At 42.0% G+C, this 21,277-nt stretch overlaps 1 protein-coding gene across 3 annotated transcripts in view; it reads left to right on the top strand.

Annotated features, from left to right (window-relative positions):
* The window catches only part of CACNB4 (calcium channel, voltage-dependent, beta 4 subunit), a 360,400-nt gene that overhangs the window by 14,722 nt on the left and 324,401 nt on the right, over window positions 1-21,277 (top strand). The gene's annotated exons all lie outside the window — the stretch shown is intronic.

The raw sequence follows: 21,277 nt of genomic DNA, 5'->3' as shown, positions 1-21,277 counted from the left end.
GAGAATTTCCACTTCTGTTCTACAGACTACAGACCATGAGGTTTTCCACATCTCTTTGAAATTTTCCTGTTTCGTTAGGGATTTTTCTATCAGATCTTTGATCAAAATATTCAATAATGATAGCCAGGCACTATCTAGTTCTTATGATCTTGTGGCAAAGGAGGCAGCTGTTCGTGGAGGCAGTTAGACACATGTTCCATATCTTGCTCCTATTCCTACTTCTCCTACCTCTGTTGAAGGTGACTAGAACCATCAGTTATTGTGCCTTGGATGGCTGCTTGCAAGCCCCAGACACTAGGCAAAGGACTAGGAGATAGATCAGAAGCACTAAACATAGCGCTTGGACAATTGACTGCATATCTCATGAAACCATGACCTTAACCCACCACCTGCATGAGGTGTTTGGTTGTACGAAAGCGATCTCAAAAGCTGCCCTCTGTTGTTGCAGTTACTGTATCTGTCATACGGTATGTACTAATCCAGCATTTTGCAGATATGTAATTTATTCACAGCAGTCGCACCAATCAGGTTTCCAGCCTTTCCCTAAGTCGATGTGATAGTTCCGTCACTGTTAGACCTGTCCTTGTTGTCATCGTTAGGTGCCATCGAGACAAGGACAACACATAGCAACCCGGTGAACAACAGATCTGAACTTTGTCCTATCTTGTGCCAGCCCCACAGTCTCAAACACATCCAAGGCCATTGTAGCAGTTAATATGTCAGTCTACCTGGCTGAAAGTCTTCCTTTCTCTCTCCATCCCTCACCTCTTCAAGCATGGTGTTCTTCACCAAGGAGTAACCTTTCTGAAGCAGCACGGCCAAAGTTTGCAAGATGAAGCTTTACCATCCTTACCTCCAAGGAGCACTCTTGCAACATCTTCTCCAACACGTATCTGTTTGTTCTTTTGGCGTTTGTGGGATATTCATTACTCTTCTTCAACACCACAACTCAAAGACATGTGACTCTTCGTCTGTCACCCTTAGTCATTGTCCAGCTTTCAAATGCATAGCAAGCAGTTGCTTTTGAGAAGACTATGGCTAGAATCAGGCACACCTTTGTCTTCAAACTGACATCATTATTCTTCATTAGACTGGAGAGGTCGCTAGCAGAAGATTTTCCTAATGCAATAATTTTTTTTTCCTTTGAGTTCTTGACTGCTGTTACCCAGGCTGTTGATTGTAGATCATAGGAAGATGAAATAATTGACTATCTTTTCTCCATCAATCATGATGTTGTCTGTTGGTCTGGTGGTGAGGATTTTTGTTTTCTTGACATTGAGATGTAATCCAAATTGAAGGCTGTATGTAGTCCTTGGTCTTCTGCAGCAAGCACTTCAAGTCCTCTTCACTTTCAGTGAACAAGGGTTGTATCATCTGCATAATGCAGTTTGTTGATGAGTCTTCCTCTGATCCTGATGCCACATTCTTCTTCATAAAGTTTGACTTCTCAAATGATTTGTTTGGCTTACAGATTGAATAGGTAAGGAGGAAGGACACAGCCTTAATGCGCACCTGTCTCTATTTTAAACCATGCAGTGTTCTTTGTTGTGTTAAGATAACAGCTTCTTGGTCTAGGTATTAAGTTTCACATGAGCAAAATTAAGTGTTCTGGGATTCCTGTTCTTCTCAATGTTAGTCATACTTTGTTGTCATCCATACAGTCAAATGCCTTTGCATAGTTAGTTCTGTTTTTCATTTTTTTAAGGACCTACCATATTTTTTTTGTGTGTTTGTATTTTAGGGGATGAATTCAGTTTCATTTTTCAGAATATAGAAACCAGTATTCCCATAATATTTTTTTGAACAAATTTCTTGTCCCCTCTTGTGGATTTGGCACCCTTTTCAAAAGATCAGCTGACCAAGGCTGTATGTTCTCTTGGTCTGTATTGTTAACTAGTATTTTTACAAGCAAAGGATTTTAATGTAGAGGCATGGTTAAACAGACAGTGAAAGAGCTGAGAAGATAAGCGTAGGAGTTAGCAGCAAAGGGCAGGTATTACCCCTCCAGGCAAACAGGACAAAGGAAGGAAACAACTGCTACTGAAGTAAAAATCTTAGAGTCTAGAGTAAGAGCTACATAGTAAAGTGGACTGGGGTGGTGGTGGTGTACAACAATGAAATAAATTTTTTTTCTTTTCAAAGAGAAAAGTGAGCTAGGGGGAGGGGTGGGCAGGGAGGAAAATGTGCAACAATGTATGAATGGAAATCCAAAGTGTCTTTAAACTTTCATTAAAATTTCAATTGAAAAATTGTCTTATGCCAGGGTTAAAAATCAGAACCATAGGATTGGTAGTTAATGGCAGAAAAAGCTACTGGAGGAGATGCAGCTTCTGCCAGATAAACCCCTGGAGGTAGCGAGATTAGGAAGAAGAAATACCCTATCTCTTCCCTTCCTGTCCCCCAGCCAGTCTCCTCTGAATGTGTCTCTTTGGTATAATTTAGCTGGAAGTCAGCTGACACATGTTTGAGCAATACCCTGTAGGCAGTTTTGTTGTTATTGTTGTTAGGGGCCTTTGACTCAACTCTGATTGGCAGTGACCCTAACAATGACAGAGCTGCACTCTGCCCTGTCCTGTGTACTGGTAGGTGCCATCACATCAGCTCTGACTCATAGCGACCCTGTATAACAGAACCAAACACTGTCAGATCTTCTGCTGTGCCGCTTCTTCTTACTGAGGACTTCCTTTTCCTGATGACATTTCTCTAGCAGTTGGCCCCTCTTGAGAACATGCCCCAGGTACATGAGACAAAGCTTTAGCATTCTTGCTTCAAAGGAGCATTCTGGCTGCACTTCTTACAAGACAGATTTGTATGTTCTTTTGGCAGCCCATGGCCTATTCCGTATTTTCTGCCAGTGTCACAACCCAAATACAGCAATCCTTCAGTCTTCCTTAGTTATTGTCCAGCTTTCATGTGCATAAGAGGCAGTTGAAAATACCATGGCTTGTATCAGTCACATCCCAGTCCTCAAAGGAGCATCCTTGACCATTAGCACTTTAAAAAGGTCCTTAGTAGAAGATTTGCCCAGTTCAGTATATTGCTTGATTTCATGACTACTGCTTCCTTGGGCATCCAAATTGAAAGAAGACACATTACCACTCTGTTGATATGCTTCTTAAAGGACCTTGCTTGCAGAAAATGAAGACAACTTGAAGCAATAATAATAAAACTTAGGAAAAAAAAAGAATAAAACTTAGACTCTAGCCTTCAGTATGGGCTGTAATACCTCGCCATAAAGAAAAACAGTTTAAAAAAAAACTTGTAAGCATTCACTCACTCACTCATTGTCTTCAGGCCAGAATTTACTCATAATTGACCCTCCAGTCAGGTTTTGGAAGCTGTAAATGGCATAGGAGAAGATCGTCCACCTGCCTGCTTCTAAGCAGCTGGTAGATTCAAGCTGACTGAGAGAAGCCTTTGAGTTAAAGTACCACCCTCTGTGGACTGACTATGCTGTGAGTGCTCCTTTCTAGGCGTTGTTGTTGTTTGCCATTGAGATGGAACTGACCTATAGTTGACCTTCCAGTGGCTTTTCAGAGACAGTTAATTGCTTGGGAGGAGATTACCCATCTTTCTCCTGTGGAGCAGCTGGTGGATTTGAACCGCTTACCTTCGGGATTGCTGTACAGTTCCTTGCCACTAGGCCACCAGTGCTTATTAGCCTCCTGAAATAGAGAGCAGGTCAGGGGAAGGGGAGGAAGGGATCCAAGGGAAGCAAGCCCAGGAACAGCTGTTATATTTTAGTTCCACAAGAGTATGTGGTAAGTAATTGTCATCATTAGAGCTGTACGTTTGTCATCTGTTTGTATAAACACAGTATCTTTGCAAGATAGTATAAGGCTTTCCCTGGGTTAAAGAAGTCAGATTTATGGACAGCATATGGTTACAAGCAAACCTATTATGTCTTTCCTTCAGAAAGAGAACCCAGAGAAAAACCCAGAGAACGTGTGTGGAGAGGGGCCAGGTGGCCTTGGGCCTTGCCTGCCCCAGCTTGTCCTGCAGCATCTGGCAGGCACGTCTTGAATCTAACTGCAGTGAGCACCTTGAACAAAACCCAGGAGCAGTAGGCATGTGGGGGGTGCAGAGCAGTAGTGGTGCAGTTCCTCCTGTTACAGCCTTTGAGCTGGTGAAGCCAGGGTGGGCTCAGCTGCAAGACTAGCAGAGCCTCCTACACCAGGTGGAAACTGCAGGTAGAGACTTGGCTCTGTTTTGCACAGCATCTCCGGGCCCTTCTTGGGTACTGTCTGCAGTCAGCTGCAGTGCAGTGACACTGATCCCCACCTGGACCCTTAGGCTAACACCAGCCTTCTTTCCACCATATCCCTGCCTGTGCAATGCAACCTGGACTATGGGCCAGGCAGGCTCCCAGGATGGTGGGGAGGGAGAGTTCAGCCAGGAGAAGGAAGAGATCCTGGTCACAGATGTCAGAGGAGGGCAAGAGGCTGAGTGAGGTTTCCAGGGGCTGCAGAGCCTCAGGGCCTCCACTTTGGTTAACCCATCATTACTGAGTAATAACGGTGGGGATGGGGCACTACCTCAAGATGTGCCTCAAAGCATTATTATTATTATTATTATTACTACTACTACTACTACTGCACTATTACGGTAAAAGGGAGCTCTGACGGCCTGGTGGCAGGAAGCTGCATTGCAATCCCGAAGGCACTCTGTTTAAATTCCACCAGCTGCTCCACAGAAGGATGGGCAATCTCCTGTTTGATTAACTGTGTCTGGAGAGTCAGCTGTGGGTCAGCTCCGACTTAATGTTACACAACAACAACATGTTAAAGATGTTTAATGTTTCTAGAAGTACTCTTTTTTTAAAAAATAGAAAAGTATACTACACTAAGACAAATACTTGACTGACCTTCTGTACTTACCTGTCCTAATTAAAGTATGAGTTCGTTTTAAAGACAGCTTTAGTAGCAGAGCTTCTTAGTAATCCATTTATAATTTAATTCACAGTTAGTTTGTAAGAAAAAAGTTGTGCCAGTTTCTTTTGTGAATTTTCTGTGATCTTCCCAAATTGAAATATGTAAGAGCAAGAAAGAATTCTCTCTCTTGGTTAGATTATATGGAACCAAAGCACCTGATCAGGAATCTAATTGCTGTTGTTGGGTTCACTGCAGATCCTGCGCTGTCCGTGTCGTCTCTGAAACACTTCAGCCTGCTGTTGCGGTGACTGTGTCAACCCATCTTGTGCTTTCTCTGATTCTCCCTTTCCCCAGCATGATTTTCCACCATTGATTGACCGCTCTTGATAATGTGCCCAAAGTGTGTGAGAAGCATTTCACCATCCTTGCTTCTATGGAGCACAGTGGTTTCACTTCCTCCAAGACAGATTTGTTTGTTCTTTTTTAGCAGTCCGTGCGGATATTCAGTACTTTCCTCCAACCGTACAGTTCAAAGACATCCATTCGTCTTTGGTCTTCCTTATACATTATCTAACTTTAGATGCATAGGAAGAAATTGAATATATCATAGCTTTGATCAGGTGCACCATAATTGTAAAAGGATAGTGTTGATCTTTAGGGTTTTGGAGAGCTCCATGACAGTAGATTTTCCTCAGGGCATTGTGTCTTTTGATTTCTTGACTGCTGTTATCATTGGAGTGGATTGTGGATCCAAGTAAATTGAAATTGTTACAACTGATTTTTTTTCTCCAATTTTCATGATATTGCCTGTTGGTCCACTCTTTAGGATTTTTGTTTTTCTGATGTTGAAATGTAATCTGTATTAAAGGCTCTAGTCTTTGATCTTTGCCAGCAAGTGCTTCAAGTCATCTTCACTTTCTATAAAAAAAGTTTTTCTGCATAATGCAGGTTGTTGATGATTCTTCCCCCAATTCCGAGGTCACATTCTTTTTAATATATAATTACTGGAACAACTAACTGGATTAACTAGTTATTGGTTAACTAAACAGTTAGACAGCTTATCTATGGGTTTCTACTCTTAATACCAAGTTCCTTAAATACCATTAATTTGTAGAATAGAGAGAGAATTAATTGGCTTCAGTGTAGGGTGCAAGATTTTATTTAAATTTAGATGAATTTTGATTCAAGTTTTAATCTTTCTAGGAAATTATAGAAAGCTGTGTGAAAATGTAGGCTTTGAAAATGACTTCAGCTTTGCTTTGCCCATCTCCCTGTAATTATTTCATATGCTGCCCCATACAGTGTCGTTTCTTGTATGAAGGTCAAGGAGTCACTGCTCTTTCACACAGGGGAACAGCAGAGCTGTAGCTGTGGAAAATGTTGTTTAATCAAGCCAAGTAGTTTAGCTGCATCTGATGCCATTCATGGTGAGCCAATCAACCCAGTATGTGTAGCTGGGCCAAACAAATCTGACTGTGATGCATCTTTTCAAGCTCATCTTCAAGAGTTTGGGTCTTCCTTGATCTCATTTCCAGGGATCAGATAGTTTCCTAGTCCCTAACCCCAGTGAAAGGAGCCCTGGTGGCATAATGTACTGGGTTGCGAACTGAAAGATTGGTGGTTCAAAACCAAGGGCCACTCTGTAGAAGGTGGATGAACAATCTGCTTCCATAAAGATGTATAGACTTGGAAGCCAGATGGAGGATGGTGTGAGTCAGAACCGAATCGACAGCAGTAGGTGATAGTCAACGTGAGTGAACTAACTAACTTGCCACCAATTGCAGTCACGGAAGACTTCAAGAACTGTCCATAATCACATTGGAGAGTTCTAAGCAAACACCATATTGAAAGCTATAGTCTTTGATCTTCTGTAGAAGACTACAGCCTTCAAGATGGATTATATCTTAACATCAAGAAGACAGAGATCCTCACCACTGGATAGACGAAGCAAAGACTGAAGTTGTCAGCGATTTAATCTTACTTGGATCTATAATCAGTATCCTAGGCACCAGCAATCAGGAGATAAGGAGACATATTTTGGCAAGTTTCCTGACAGAAAACTCCAGATTACTGAAGAGGACTGATGTAATTTTGAAGACCAAGATGCACCTGATTAAGGCCATGGTCTTTTCAGTCACTTGCTATGTGTCTGAAAACCGGACAGTGAATAAGGGTGACCAAATAATTGAGTTGTGGTGTTGGAGAAGAGTACTGAATATCCCTTAGACTGCCAAAAGAATAAACAGATATGCCTTGCAGAGAGTGTAACCAGAGGGCTCCTTGTAGGCAAGGGTGGCAATGCTTCACCTCACATACTTTGGATATGTTGCCAAGAGAGGCTGTTCCTTGGAGAGGAACATCCTGCTTGGAAAGGTGGAGGGTCAGTGAAGGGGAGAAGTACCCTCAGTAAGTTGGATTGACACAGTGACTGCAGTTGTTGTTGGCCGAGGTATGTCAGGGATGAGGAGGATGGCACAGGATAGGACAGGGTTCAGCTCTGTTGTTCACAGTGTAGCTATGATTTGTACTTGACTTGATGGCACCTAACAACAACAATACTATGCAGGCACCATTCTGCTCTGTAGCTTTCTGTGTGCAACCTCTCTGCTCCTTTTAGCAACATTATGCGGGAGAGTGAGTCTTATAGCAGTGCCATCCTTCTGCTCTTTTCCCCTCCACTCTTCCTTCGTAACACAAATGTGTTTGGAGGGTGGGTTACAGTCCCAAATATATGGAGCCTCTGTGCCTGATCGTCAGTGGGTATGCTTGGGGTGTAAGAAGAGCCCTGGATCATTCTTATTTCCATTTGACCCAATATGTAGCATTGATTTATCCTCAGTGGGACATGGCGTGAGAAGGCTTGGGGAGCATTGTCTTGACTATCCCCTGCCATATACACTCCTCTAATATTTCTCCAAACTCGAATCCATCACAGTAATAAGCCTCAGAAAGACCTAGGCAGTTATCCCTAGTGAGCCCCCATAAAAAAAACCCATTCTCATTCAATTAAGTGGTATATTATCTTGCTTTCACACAGCTCCATGGCCTCGTACTTCACGAACCAGGAAAGCAGTGAGGTTGAACACGGCCTCTCCATTGCTGTTGCTGCTGCTGTTATTAGGTTGTCTTTGAGGCAATTTTGACTCGCAGTGGCCTCACATGACAGAGTAGAACTACTCCATAGGATATTCCATAAAAGGTGTTTGTTTTTTAAAAACTTCATTTTAATGAACATTTACAGAGATTTTGGATTTTCATTCATTGATTGTTGCACTATTCCATAAGAATTTTAAATAATGTACTTGACTGGCTGGAAGTATGTCAGGAATTTGAATTTCGTCCTGTGGACTGGTTGCAAGTCAGGGTAGGACTGGAAAGAAAAGCTTGAATTTGTGAAGAGGCTAAATTATAGATTTGTTTTAAGGGACCAGTTTTATTGTTTTCCAGTAACAACAGTGACAAGATGTGTGCAGTCACAGTCTAGTTTTAGAAAAGGTAATGCCATTGTGTTACCAATAACTGGTTTGCATATAAGTGCTATTTTGAAATGATGTCATAATTATTATTCTAATGCGAGTAAATATGTCCACCTTTAGATATTCTTATTTTTCCCCCATCATATCCTTCTTAATATACATAAACAGAGCCAAGGTAATTACTTGAATCTGAAGGACTGGCATTCAGCTTTTGTACATTATGTACTGAGAACATAATTTATATGGGGCTGTAAGACTTGTGCAGCAGCAACTGGATCTTTCTGATAATTCTGTTTTTATTTGGGTGATAAACCTTAGTTATTTTATTTTCTTATTTCATGTTATTCTCTTGATAAATGTCTGCTATTAATTTTGAGAGAAAATATTTTACAAATGTAAATGTGAACAGAAATCTATTCTTTTCTAGATTGTTAGAATCTCTGAAAATGGTAAATTTTGTGATGTCCGGTGCCCGTATGATAATATTTTTAAGCACTTTATAGGAATGTGTGCCCATTAATTTAGTGTTCCTTGTAGGTTCTTCTCAAATGACCCAGTACTAACTACTCCACTAATGATTCCACTGCTGATTATGCTTTTAGGTTTTCCAGAGGTGGGTAGAGTGGTGGCTGTTGGGGCTAGAATGCTACATCATTTACTGCCACTGAGTCGGTTTTGGCTCGTAGCAACTCTGGCAGGTTTCTGAGGCTGTAAGTCTTAACCAGAGGAGGACACTGCTCAGCTTTCAGCTGAGACACTGATGATGGTTTTGAAATTCTAAATTTTTTTTCCCCTTTTCACACGGAAGCTTATTCTTTAATCACAAAGTGTTCACTCACAATGATCTCGGCGGAAGCGGTGGAGCTGGGTCAGAGCAGTAGGGAGTGGTGGGGTTCCATCATGGGAGAAGCAGAACAAGGGACCCACAGAAACCCAGGACAGTGGTGTTCCTCTATAGGGCCACAAGGTCAATGTGTAAGCTAAGGGCTTAAGATGCTACAACTGTCCAGGTCTGCAGGCAGAGGGGGCTGGGGGCTCGTTTCTCACTGGGTAGGGTAGGTAGGGGAAACCCTGACCACTTACATGATGCCTTCCTTGGGCTGGCTGTGCCAGACCACCAGCATGGTCTCACCCAAGGTCAATAGGACGGGCACCACAAGGAAGGGGGGCAGATCATGCTGTTGGGGGGGAGTCAGTTAGGGTGTGTCCGGTCGCAGGGCAGGTCCTGAAGTCTTGCTGGTTGACAACCACAAAGAAGCGGTCCACCTCAGCATTTGGCCAGAAACAGTTGAGAGACTACAGGTCACCTGTCTGGTGTACTGGGTGAGCTCTTTGTAGATTCTGATGGTCCTGCCCCAGTCACACCAGAGGTTCTGCCTCAGGGTCTCCATGTCCTTCTGGAACTGCCTGAGGCACTTCTCCCGGATAAAGGGGCTGTACCTGGCATCATGGCAGGCAGTGGTCAACATGTGCAGGTGTACCAGGAGCTACCAGAGGTCACGCTGCAGGAGGCCCATAGCCACAGTGTGCCCCCAGGCCACCACCATGCACCCCGTGGCGAAGACTGAGCGGACCGCAGAGTTGACCTTTTTGTTAGCAGCACAACACCCTGCCGACCACACTGCCAAAGCCAAGAATGCTACATGGTCACTGGTTTCTGATTTACCATGTATGTATGTGCATGTGTGTGTTTGCAGAATTCTGGGTAGGGTAGTGCAAACAGTTAACATGCCTGGTTGGCTGTTAACCAAAAGGTTGGAGATTTGAGTCCATCCGGAACCACCTTGGAAGAAAAGGTTGGTGATCTACTCCTAAAGTCAGCCTGAGAAAACCCTCCAGAGCACCCCTCTGCTCTGACACATGCCATGAATTGGGACTGACTTTATAGCAAGATTTTTTCCCATTCTGTTATTTTCATAATCCAGTTTTAGAACATCTTCATTATCCTAAAAAAAGAAACCTCCTCCCCATCTTTTTGCTACATCCTCCACCCCCAGCCCTTAGCACCCCCTGTTTTGTTCTCTGTCTCTGTAGATTCTCATGTTGAGAACATTTCATACAAACAGAACCATACAATATATGGTCTTCTGTGATTGGATTTAGATTTTTTTCATCAGCATAAGCTCTGCATTTGCTAACGATCATCGTTCTTAGTAAAAATGTGTAATTGTTGACCTGGGTATGGAAATGAACTTGCCTTTCCTACGTTATTTACATCAGGGAGTCAGTCAGTCTGTGGACTTAAAGATACTGGCGACCATGTAAATGACACAGGACCTGGCAGCATTCACTGGATTAGTCAGGTCTCCCCAAGTCAAGCTGCTGATGGTGGCTAACACAACAGCATCTGAAACGGTCTTCCAAGTCATGATGTGGAAGGGGTGGGCCATATCAATCTTTATTTTGGAGCTGCAGTCTCCCATCGTAAAGCAGATTTTGTTATTGTAGAGGGGGCCAGATTTTTCACTTGCATGAAAATCAGACCATTCAGTTTTGTCTCCCTGTCATCATGTTTGAATGAAACCAAGTGATTGCCATCTATAGAGTGGGGTTTATAGAACAGGATGCGATCGGCTGAATTATTATAACAAGGTGTGTGATTATTGCCATAATTTTAAATTATTTTCGATAATAGAAATGTTTTGGGTACAATTCAGATGCCTTTTTGAGTTTATCTAGATGTTCTTAGTAACTCAGCTTTGGTCTTTGTAATAGTTCTTCCTTGAGAGATGAAGAGGAATCCGAGTGCTCGAGTCCCAAGCTGAGCACAATATTAGTGGGATTACTGAGGAGATAAAAAGGTGCTCTCCGTGTGGCAGGTGCTGCTCAATTATATTTGAGCACTTCCCTGGGGGACAAAAGTCAATTATCAACACAGTCGTGTCAGAGAGAAATAGGTCAGCTGCACACATTCTCAGCTAATTTCAGAAAGCTTGAGGCGTGAGTTCGTTTTGGGATATTTTTTGCTCTTTTGATCTCTGTGTGTTTGTGTGCTCTGACAGTTTCTCACTTGGTGGTGGCTGTCATATTTACTTACTTGGATACAATATTAATATTTATTTTGATCTCATAAAATAAAAATGAAAACGAGGTCTTTCACAAACTATGTCATATTTTCATTGTAAGAGTTACATGCCCGATAGATCTTAGATTGTCCTGTCTCTGTAAAGATAAGAAGCCTTGGTGGCATGGTGTTGAAATGCTTGGCTGCTGAGAGGTAGGCTGGTTGAACCTGCCCAAGACTCTGGGGAAGCAGAGACTTGGCAAATGGCCCCCATAAGAATTACAGCTTAGCGAACCCTATAGAGCTGTTGTGCCATTTGGGTAGCTGTGATTCGGAATTGACTTGATAGTACATAAAAACAACATCCCTATGGCTGTCTAGTATTTATAAGTAACCAAGTAAAATGCTCTTTCATGTCTTAATTGAGTACACAAGGGTGAGAAAGTTATTGTAGGTTTTAAAGAGAGAGAGTTGTGTATGTGTAATTTAAATGGTTATGTTGTTAGTTGCCATCTAGTGGACTCTGACTCATGGCTTCATGATAGCCCCCTGGAGTCCACTGTTGTAGCCACTGTGTCTTCTGAGTACCTCCCAACTTCTTAGAGACTCAGCTCCAGCCTTGTAGGGTACAGTGTTCATGTGGTCCCTAGGTTTGATGGACCTGTGTGGTCCATTGGCTGGTTTTTAGCAGTGGACTGTCACAATTTTATCATAGTCTTCATCTAGAAGCCCTGCTGAAACCTGTCTACCATTTGAAATACTGGTGGCAAAGCTCCGAGCATCAAACCACCGAAGTATTATAAGCTGACTGGCAGATGGTGCCTGATTGTTGGGAAGACAGGACAGACAGACAAAACTTAAATATAGACAACTGACCCAAACCAGAAAAACAGATTCCTTGCCTTTTAAGTTCATTCTGAATCACTCACTGCCATTGAATTGATTTTGACTCCTGCTAACTCTTCACCCAGCTTCTGAGGCTATCGTCATGCATGGAAAGAGATTGCCTATCTTCCTCTCTCAGATTTGCCGGTTGGAGTTGAATCATTGGATTCCTGCAGCCTTTGCTTCACACAGCTCGCTGTGGACTGTGCCACCAGAGCTCCCCCTAATTCTGAGTAGAACTGCCGTACAGTTTCTAAGAGTGTCAGTCTTTGAGGAAGCTGACTGCCATGTTGCTCTACAAGGAACAGCTAACCCAAGAGGTTCAGATGACTGACTCTTGCGTTAGCAACCAAATGCTCTCACTGGTATTACCACCACTTTACAAATATATTTTAAACATCCATCAGGACCTCAACGTCCTGCCAAACTGTGGCCTTATTTAAAACACCAGGAACAGTAACAAGAAACTAGTTTCCTAAACTAAAAGGGAAACAAGCTGTGCAGAATGAGGGATGTCAGTGGAGGCTGACCCAGATGCATGGGGTGAGGGTGGGAGCCTTGACCTTGGAGGGAAAGAAAGGCTGGTCGTGGTGACTCTTGTCTTTTCAAATGGACTGCCTCTACTCTTTTTCCTCCAGTGTCTGCAATACAGCCAATTTCAAGAGGCTTTAAGGATCAGCCTACTTAAAAAAAATATAAAGATGCCAAGGAGTCTTAAAATGCTCTATTCATACATATATTATTGTAAAATATGCTCATTTTGCAATTGTAGAAGACAACAAAACACTTTCCCAAACATATCATTTCCTTGGATCTACTTACCCTTCCAAGCCAGTGGACCTCCACTGATTCACCATTAAAAAATTATTTGTCTTTGCTACTCCCATTTTGACTCTGATAAAGAAGTTCCCCTTTCCCTTTGACCACAAACACAGACACAGTTTTCTTGAGTTTTGCTGGTTTGAAATGGTTAGTAAACCAGAACCTGTGGCTGGGGCCTGCCTTAGATTGGTGATTTGACCACTTCTGCTAGTGAGTCTGGGGTCAGAACTTCCCAGATGGACAGCATGGCTGAGAATGGGCTGGACCAGTTCTCTGTGGAATTTTGGAAACTCATGGTGGATGGAAAGGAAAAAGGAACCCGTGGGAGCAGTGACCTGATAGTCACTCAAGGAAGGACCCGCCTGTGGATCCAGGCAAGATGGCATGACTGTTATCCTTCTCATTCCTCCTCTACCATATGTTTCATCCACATCAGGGTTCAGAGGAGATCTTGTGGGCTGCTTTGGGAGCTTGTCTCCTGTGACATTGATTATTTCATGTGAAAATATGTACCTAATTTCAGTACCGAACTGAAAAGTGAATTTCTGGGACACCACCCACATATTAAGACACAGTAGTTCTCAAGGGCTCAGTTTTTCCATCTGCAAAATGAGAGTGAGAACCAAGTGATGCTTAAGGCTCCTTCAAGTCTCTAAAATTATAGGACTTCGTGTGTGTATCAGCAGGTGTATAGTAAATACATTCACTCTGGTGGAAAAAACTGTACTTTGTAGTTTTTGTAGGAATCCTATGCCACTTGGCTGTTGGATACACTTAAAGTAAGATCATTAAGCAGCAAATATTACTGAAAATTTCAGATGAGGATATACTTTTTAGAATGCTGCAAAGAGGTGATGTGGAGGAGTTCACGGGAGGAAAGATAATTTGGGATCTGACTGGAGTTTCTCTCTTCCAAGCATATGATAGGATGTGCCAAGAAGAGTGGGCTGTCAAGAATGAAGTATTTGTGAAATGTGGTGAGATGATTCTCAGAGAGTCACCCTGCAAGCTATTAAGGGGAAGTCTGCTGAGAAGTAGTGACGCTCCACTCATATGATTATTACAGCCACCAGGAAGAGCAAGTAGCTAATGGGGCTTTAAAGGTATAATAAAGAATAACAAGATTTGCCTTTTTGTAGATTTGTTGAAGGTGAGTGGAACCACAAGATTGATTTTCTTCTTTTGAAACCACTGTGTTAGAGGCTCTCTGCACTGGTTTTCCTGTTTATCGGGTTTCTCATGGACATGACATTCTGCAGACATCCTTCAGCCTGGCTCCCCAAGTTTCAGTAGTACAAAAGATGAATTCCTGTTTTTCACAGAGCCTGCTTCATAAGTAGGGAGCTCTGGTGTCCTAATGGTAAGAAGTTGTGCTGTAATCTGAAAGGCATGGGATTCAAATCCATGAGGTCCATGAGTGAAGGATAGGCAATCTCCTCCCATGCGATTTACTGCCTTCAAAAACCTGCTGGAGGGCCAGCTGTGTGTCAGTTCCGACTTGACAGCACATAAAAACAACAGCAACAGCTTCATAAGTAGACCAATAAATATTTCTTCTTTTTCTTTTATTGTGATTTGAGTCAAAGTTTACAAAGCATCATGTTCTTTAAATCAACCATTCATACGTATTTTGTTCCATAACATTACAGTATCCACATGACTGGTCATCTCCTTAATCCATATTGTCTTTCCCTTCACTTAATAAGTGTTCATTATGTATTTATTAATTTTCTACTTCTGTATATCCTTCATTTGTTCTTTCCTGATATTTAGACTAGAATGTTTCTATCTATACATAAACCTTTCTTTAGCTTTTTATAATGGTGGCCTTATACAATATTTGTCATATTATGCTGACTTATTTTACTCAGCATAATGTTTTCTCTGTCCCTGCATGTTGTGCAGTGTTCCACAAATTCGTCAATATTTTTCAGGTTGCATAATTTGTAGTGTCAGTGTTTCAGAGTTTATCTGTTCATTCATTGGTGGACACTTGGATTATTTTCATCTCTGTGCTGTTGTGAGTAATGCTGCAGTAAACATGGGTGTGCATGTATCTGTTCATATTGAAGCTCTTACTTGTTTAGGATGTATGCCTAGTGGGACCAGTGGGTATTTTTACAGTAACGTATCTTACGTTTTCAAGTTGCCTGCATAAACTGAGCACTTGACCATCCTATATATTATCGTGATCTTCTTTGGAAATGAGTTAAGTTAGACTGTGAATAAATCAAACACAACAAAGAACTAAAATTTATTACAATGATTAAAATTAATTAGAGACTCAAGAGTATGACAGTCTGTTGAGTACACAAAATACATATGAATGATGAATTGAGCGTTGTGATTCTGACCGAAAGATCAGTGATTCAAACCACCAGCACTCTCGATGACAAGCTGTGGCAGTCTGCTTCCTAAAGAGTTACGATATTGGAAACCCATGGGCAGTGTCGCTCTGTCCTGTAGGTTTGCTGTGAGTCAGAATTTCCTTGATAGCTTTGAGTTACCTACCAGAGTTGTTGTTGTTAGGTGCCATTGAGTTGAGTATCACTCATAGTGACCCTGTGAACAGGTGACCTGAACCCTGCCCTATCCTGTGCCATCCTCATCATCTTTGACACAGTCAAGTCCATTGCTGAAGTCACTGAGTCAATCTATTTCAGGGCAAGGGGTATTCCTCTCCTTCTCTAGCCCTCTGTCTTTCCAAGCATGATTTCCCTTCCCAAGAAGTAACCTCATCTAGCCACATGTTCAAAGTTCAAAAAATGACGCTTTACTGTCTTTGCCTCCAAGGAGCACTCAGGCTGCAAGTTCCCCAAAGCATATTTGTTTATTCTTTTGGCAGCCTGTGGGATGTTCACCATTCTTCTTTAGCACACAACTCAAAGGCATCAGTTCTTCTCTTGTTATCCTTATTTATTGTCTAGCTCTCTGATAGGTAACAGGTGATTGAGAAGACTATTGTCCGAATCAGGCACACTTTAGTCTTCAAACTGACATCATTGCTCTTCAGCATTTTGGAGAGATCCCTGACAGTGAACTTGCCCAATGCAGTATGTCTCCTGATTTTCTGACTACTGGTACCAAGTGTGTTGATTGTTGATCCAAGAAAGGTTAAATCATTAAGCGTGTCAGTCCTTTCTCCATCTATGATAAGGTTGACTGTTAGTCCTGTGGTGAGGACCTCTGTTCTTGATATTGAGATGTAATCTGTACTGAAAGCTGTAATTCTTGATCTTTTACAGCAACTATACTAAAGAGCAAGAGAAAGAATAAGATTTATAGTGCCCAAAGATAAAAATAAGCTCATTGTTCAGGAAAAGCACAAATAGTTTTTACAGAGATCAGAGAGAAATTTTTTCCATAGTCTCATCAAGTTGACTGCGTGTAGGATAGAAGATTACACCTTGAAGTGATCACTTATCTTAATTCTAGAATCGTTTCTGATCCTTCAATATGTAGATAATACTCTTATCATGCTGGAGCAGTTTAGTATAAGCTGTTATATGCACAACATTGCTCTATGATTCTCAAGCCAGGCTGCATATTATATTTGACAGTAGTGTATGGCTCTATTCCAAGTGATTGGTCTTTCAAGGACCCTGGCTGGTGGGTTGGCTCTGCCACTCTCAGAACATAGCTTCCATCTTTGGGTCCAAGGTGACTGCTATAATCGTCACCATTTTCTTGGCACTCAAAGGAAAAAGAAAGGAATAAATAGCTTCCTTTTTAAGTTGATGATCCCGAGGTTAAACATTTTCTACTTATAAAGGATTGGCCTGAACTTTGGTCATAAGACTACATCTGGCTTCAAAGGAGGCTAAGAAATAGTCTCCAACCAATAAGCCTAAAAATTGGGGCAGCTGTATTTCTGGAAATAAGGAGAGAATAGTATTTGGGCCAGATTGGTGAACTCTGCCTCATCACAAAAATGGTTTTCTGTGTTTTATTTGAATATAGACGCTCTTCCTTCAAATGAAACTGCAGATGGCATCCTTGGAAATCAACATGATTGGAGGTGCTTCGACTGATGGGAAGGAAAAGTGGTACTTAGCCGAACCATCCTCCCAATTCCCTCCCATCATTTGCAGTAGTCCTAGATGTACATGCCTTCAAGAAATTGAGGACGCCATGGAGCTCAGCGTGAAAATTACTGATATAACTGAACTGAGGATTGGTGTATGCTTTTGACCATCTTAAAAAAAAATCTTCACAGAAGACCTTTGAAATGATACTGAATAGTGGAATTAAATAGTCTTTGCAGTCAGTTCTCTCTCTGGAAGCCATCTCAAATGTTCCCACTTCGCTACATCTCTCCAGCCACTACCTTAGTTTTTAGTGTCAATTATCATCTCCTCTATCTGATAGAGTCCAAGAGACTCCCAGCTTCCATTTATTACCAGATCCCTTCCCCACATGGCTGCTTGATTTGTCAGGTCATGTAATTATCCTTCTTAAAATCTTCTGATAGTTTGCCATCATTCTTTTAAAAAATCCAGATTCCTTGTTGTGTCCTACAAGGCTCCAGAAGCATTTAATCTGCCTAAATTTCTTACTTCTTCAGCACTCTAACTCCCTCATGGCTGGCCAGCTTTATAACCTCTGGATAAGCCAAGGTTAACCCCATGTCTGGACACTTGTACTTGTCCTCTTCTCTCTGAATGCTTCCCCAGAACCTCTTTACATAGTTGACTCCTTACTCCACCAAGCTTAGTCCGATCATTGCATTGCTAGTGTTGCATCCAAGGTGCTTCTTAGAGGCAAGGATTGTGAAACTTGATCTCTCATTCTTTGGGCATGTTATCAGCAGGGGCCAACCTTTGGAAAAAGACATCATGCTGGTGAAACTGGAAGGCCAGAGAAAGAGAGGAAGACTTTCAACAAGGTGACTGACACGGGGACTGTACCAATGGCAAAGATCGTGAGAATGGTGCAAGAGAGGACAAGGTTCAGGTCTGCTGTTCCTAGGGTCACTGTGAGTCTTCCTGATGACACCTGACAACAAAGAGCTGGAGTTAGAACACCAAAAAAGGAAGAACACTCTCAGCATTTCTCAAGCAGAAAGAATGGGAGCACAAATTCAAGCCTCAAGATGAAGCACTGAAGAATTGGATGGTGCAGGAGGCATTAAAAGATAAAAGGAAAAAAAAGGAAAAAAAAAAAAAGATAGAAGGAAGACAGAGTTAGTTTACCAAAAAGAACTGGTTAACGCTGAACGATTTCTGGAAGTAGCATATGACCAAGAGCCAGTGGTAAACACACAATCTTACTTGTTCTCATTTGGACACTCTACCCTGGATTTATTTTAGGACAGTTTCTGGCATTCGAGTCACCATCTGAGAAGCTTCTTGGTCAACACAGACTGACTTCAGGCTGTAAATTGCCTTGTGCTTGAAGCTTTGGATGTCCTGGTTCCTCTAGACCTAACCCAGCTTTGCGTGGTTACTACCTCACTGGGGCTGAAACCTCAGTTGGCCAACTAAGGCATTAACTATGGACTTAGAGCTAGGGTAAAGCTAAGCTGGTGACTGTGTGTCTAGCTGGAGGATTTTGACAGTGGGTATACAAGGGCAAGCTGGTAATCTGACCTATTTGGATCAGACAGCCCAGAGGTCAAATGTAGGAAAATCTGCGAAGCGAGCTGGAGGCTGTGAACATTGCCTGTGTGCCCTGCATCTGTGAGCACTTCACCTGGAATGCTTTTCTCCTCTCCCCTCAGCCTTTGCTGGTGAACTCCTACTCCTTTTCTCCAGGACTGCGTAAATGTCACATCTTCTGTAAAGTCTTCTCCCACCCACCCCCCACCCGGCAGAATTAGTTTCTTCCTCCCTGAGTACATTGTGCATTCGGAGCACTTCTCACATTGTTTTGAAATAATATGCTTACAGGTTTCTCCCATTGACAATGAGCCCTTCAAGGACTTGGGTTGTATCTTAATTTTCTTCAGAAAGACAGCTCAACAGAGCTGTTAATAGAATATGCTTTGGAATCTGGCAGATGGGAGTATAAATCTGTTCTTCATCATTTTCTATTTTTAGGACCTTGGGCAAGTAATGGGGAGCTCTGGTGGCGTGCAGAGTTGCATTGTGTGTGTCTGACGGTTGGAATCCATCAGTAGCTCTGCAGGAGAAAGATGGACAGTCTCCTTTCATTATTATTTACAGCCTCAGAATTCTGATGGAAAATATCTGTAAGCGGGAACTGCCTTGATGTCAGTGAGGTTTTTGGAGTTCCTTCAGTGGATTTTCAGAGGTACTAAATTGTAAGGGAGGAAATTGCCCATCTTTCCCCATGGAACAGCTGGCAGACTTGAACCTTGGGCCTTTGGATTGGCAGTGCAACTCCTTACTACTCAGCCACCAGAGTTCCCTCTGCTTTGAGTGAGTAAGTAAAAATATCCCTGAAACTCAGTTTCTTCATCTTTAAAATGAGAGATAACAATACTTATTTCACAAAACAACTATGAGATACCATCACACCCCAGTAACAAAAGGAAAATTTAGCAGAACAGCAAACAACCAATGCTGGCGAGGTTGTGGAGAAACAGGAACCCTTATTCACTGTTTTTGGTAGTGTAAAATGGTGCAACCACTATGGAAGGAAGTATGGCACTTTCTCAAAAAGTTGGAAATAGAAATACCTATAGACCCAGCAATCCCACTACTGGGTATATACCCTAAAGAAACCAGAACTGCCACCCAAGCAGTTATATGCACACCCATGCTGCTTTGTTCACAATAGCAAAGAGTTAGAAGTAACCCAAGTTTCCATCAACAAACGAATGGATAGAGAAGCTGTGGTATAATCACACAATGGAATATGTAACATTGAAAAATAAAGAACTCATGAAATATTATACAAAATGGGTGACCCTGGAGGACATTAGGCTGAGTGAATTATCTCAGTCACAAAAGGACAAATTCTGCACAATGCCACTGTAATAAAATAGGACTGACATCAAGTTTGGGAGAAAACTAAGAAAAGAGGGGATAAACAATGAACCCTGCATTGAAACAGATGAGGATGAGAACTGTTTAAAAGGGATTTATGATTAGGTATTATTTGCATGACAAGAGTTCAGAATAAGAGCTACATAGTAAAAGTGGACTGGGGTGGTGATTATATAACAATGAGAGAATTTTTTTTTTCTTTTCAAAGAGAAAAGTGAACTGGGGGGTTGGGCAGGGAGGAAAATGTGCAACAATGAATGAATGGAAATCCAAGTTCTCTATAATATTTCTTTAAAATAAAAAGAAAATAAATAAAACCAACCCCCCCGTACCTATTTCGTAGGGGGTATTAGAATTTTAATAAATGAGATAGTCTTTTATAAGATGAAAACGATTTTGTTTTAAGCCAAGACCTTCTGTACCTCTTTTGATCACTAAGTATCTGAGAGCTGGACAATGAATACAGATGACAGAAGAATTATTGATGCCTTTGAACTGTGGTGTTGGAGAAGAGTGCTTAATAAGGACTGCCAAAAGAATAAATATGTCTTGGAGAAAGTGGAGCCAGCATGCTCCTTGGAGGCAAAAATGATAAAGCTTTGTATCACATACTTTAGGTATGTTGCTAGGAGAGGCTATTCCTTGGAGAGGGATATCATGCGTGGGAAGGTGGAGGGTTGGCGAAAGAGAGGAAGACCCTCAGTTAGAGAGATTGACCCAGTGACTGCTGCAGTGGGCTCTAGTGTGTCAGAAATTGTGAGGACAGCACAGGATAGGACAGTTCAAATCATGTTATTCATGGGGTCTCTGTGGGTAGCACGAGTCTTGGCGGCACCTGACAACAAGAACAATGACAAAAACAACAACAACAGTTGTAGCCATTCTGCTTTTTAAATGCCACTTTCTTTTGTTAGGAGGTGCAGACAAAGAATAGGGGAGAGAGGAACTAAAAGCTGAAATTTCATAGCCTCTGCCATTCTTGTATGTTTCTTAAAGATACTTCAGTATGTCCTTTGCCATTCCCTATCACTCCTCTCTGAGAGAGACTTCACCCTGATTCATAAGGAAAAGGGGATGGTGTATTCTCTCAGCTACTTCCTGCTGAAAAGGGAGGCTGTGGGTTTCAGGGTGAAGATCTTCTCTCACTACTCTAAAGGGCCCCTTTGGTAATAGAAAACACATAAACTATTGCGGAGATTGATTTTGGAATTTAGATGTACTATTATCAATTGTACCACGACCCCTTCTGAAACCAGCCTGGGCTTCTGG

This window comes from Elephantulus edwardii, unplaced genomic scaffold (genome assembly GCF_000299155.1).
Source record: "Elephantulus edwardii isolate Elephantulus edwardi_28Jun2011 unplaced genomic scaffold, EleEdw1.0 scaffold00010, whole genome shotgun sequence".
Taxonomy (NCBI): Eukaryota; Metazoa; Chordata; class Mammalia; order Macroscelidea; family Macroscelididae; genus Elephantulus; species Elephantulus edwardii.
The sequence above is the reverse complement of the archived record's forward strand: the minus strand, read 5'-3'. Positions and strand labels throughout refer to the sequence as shown.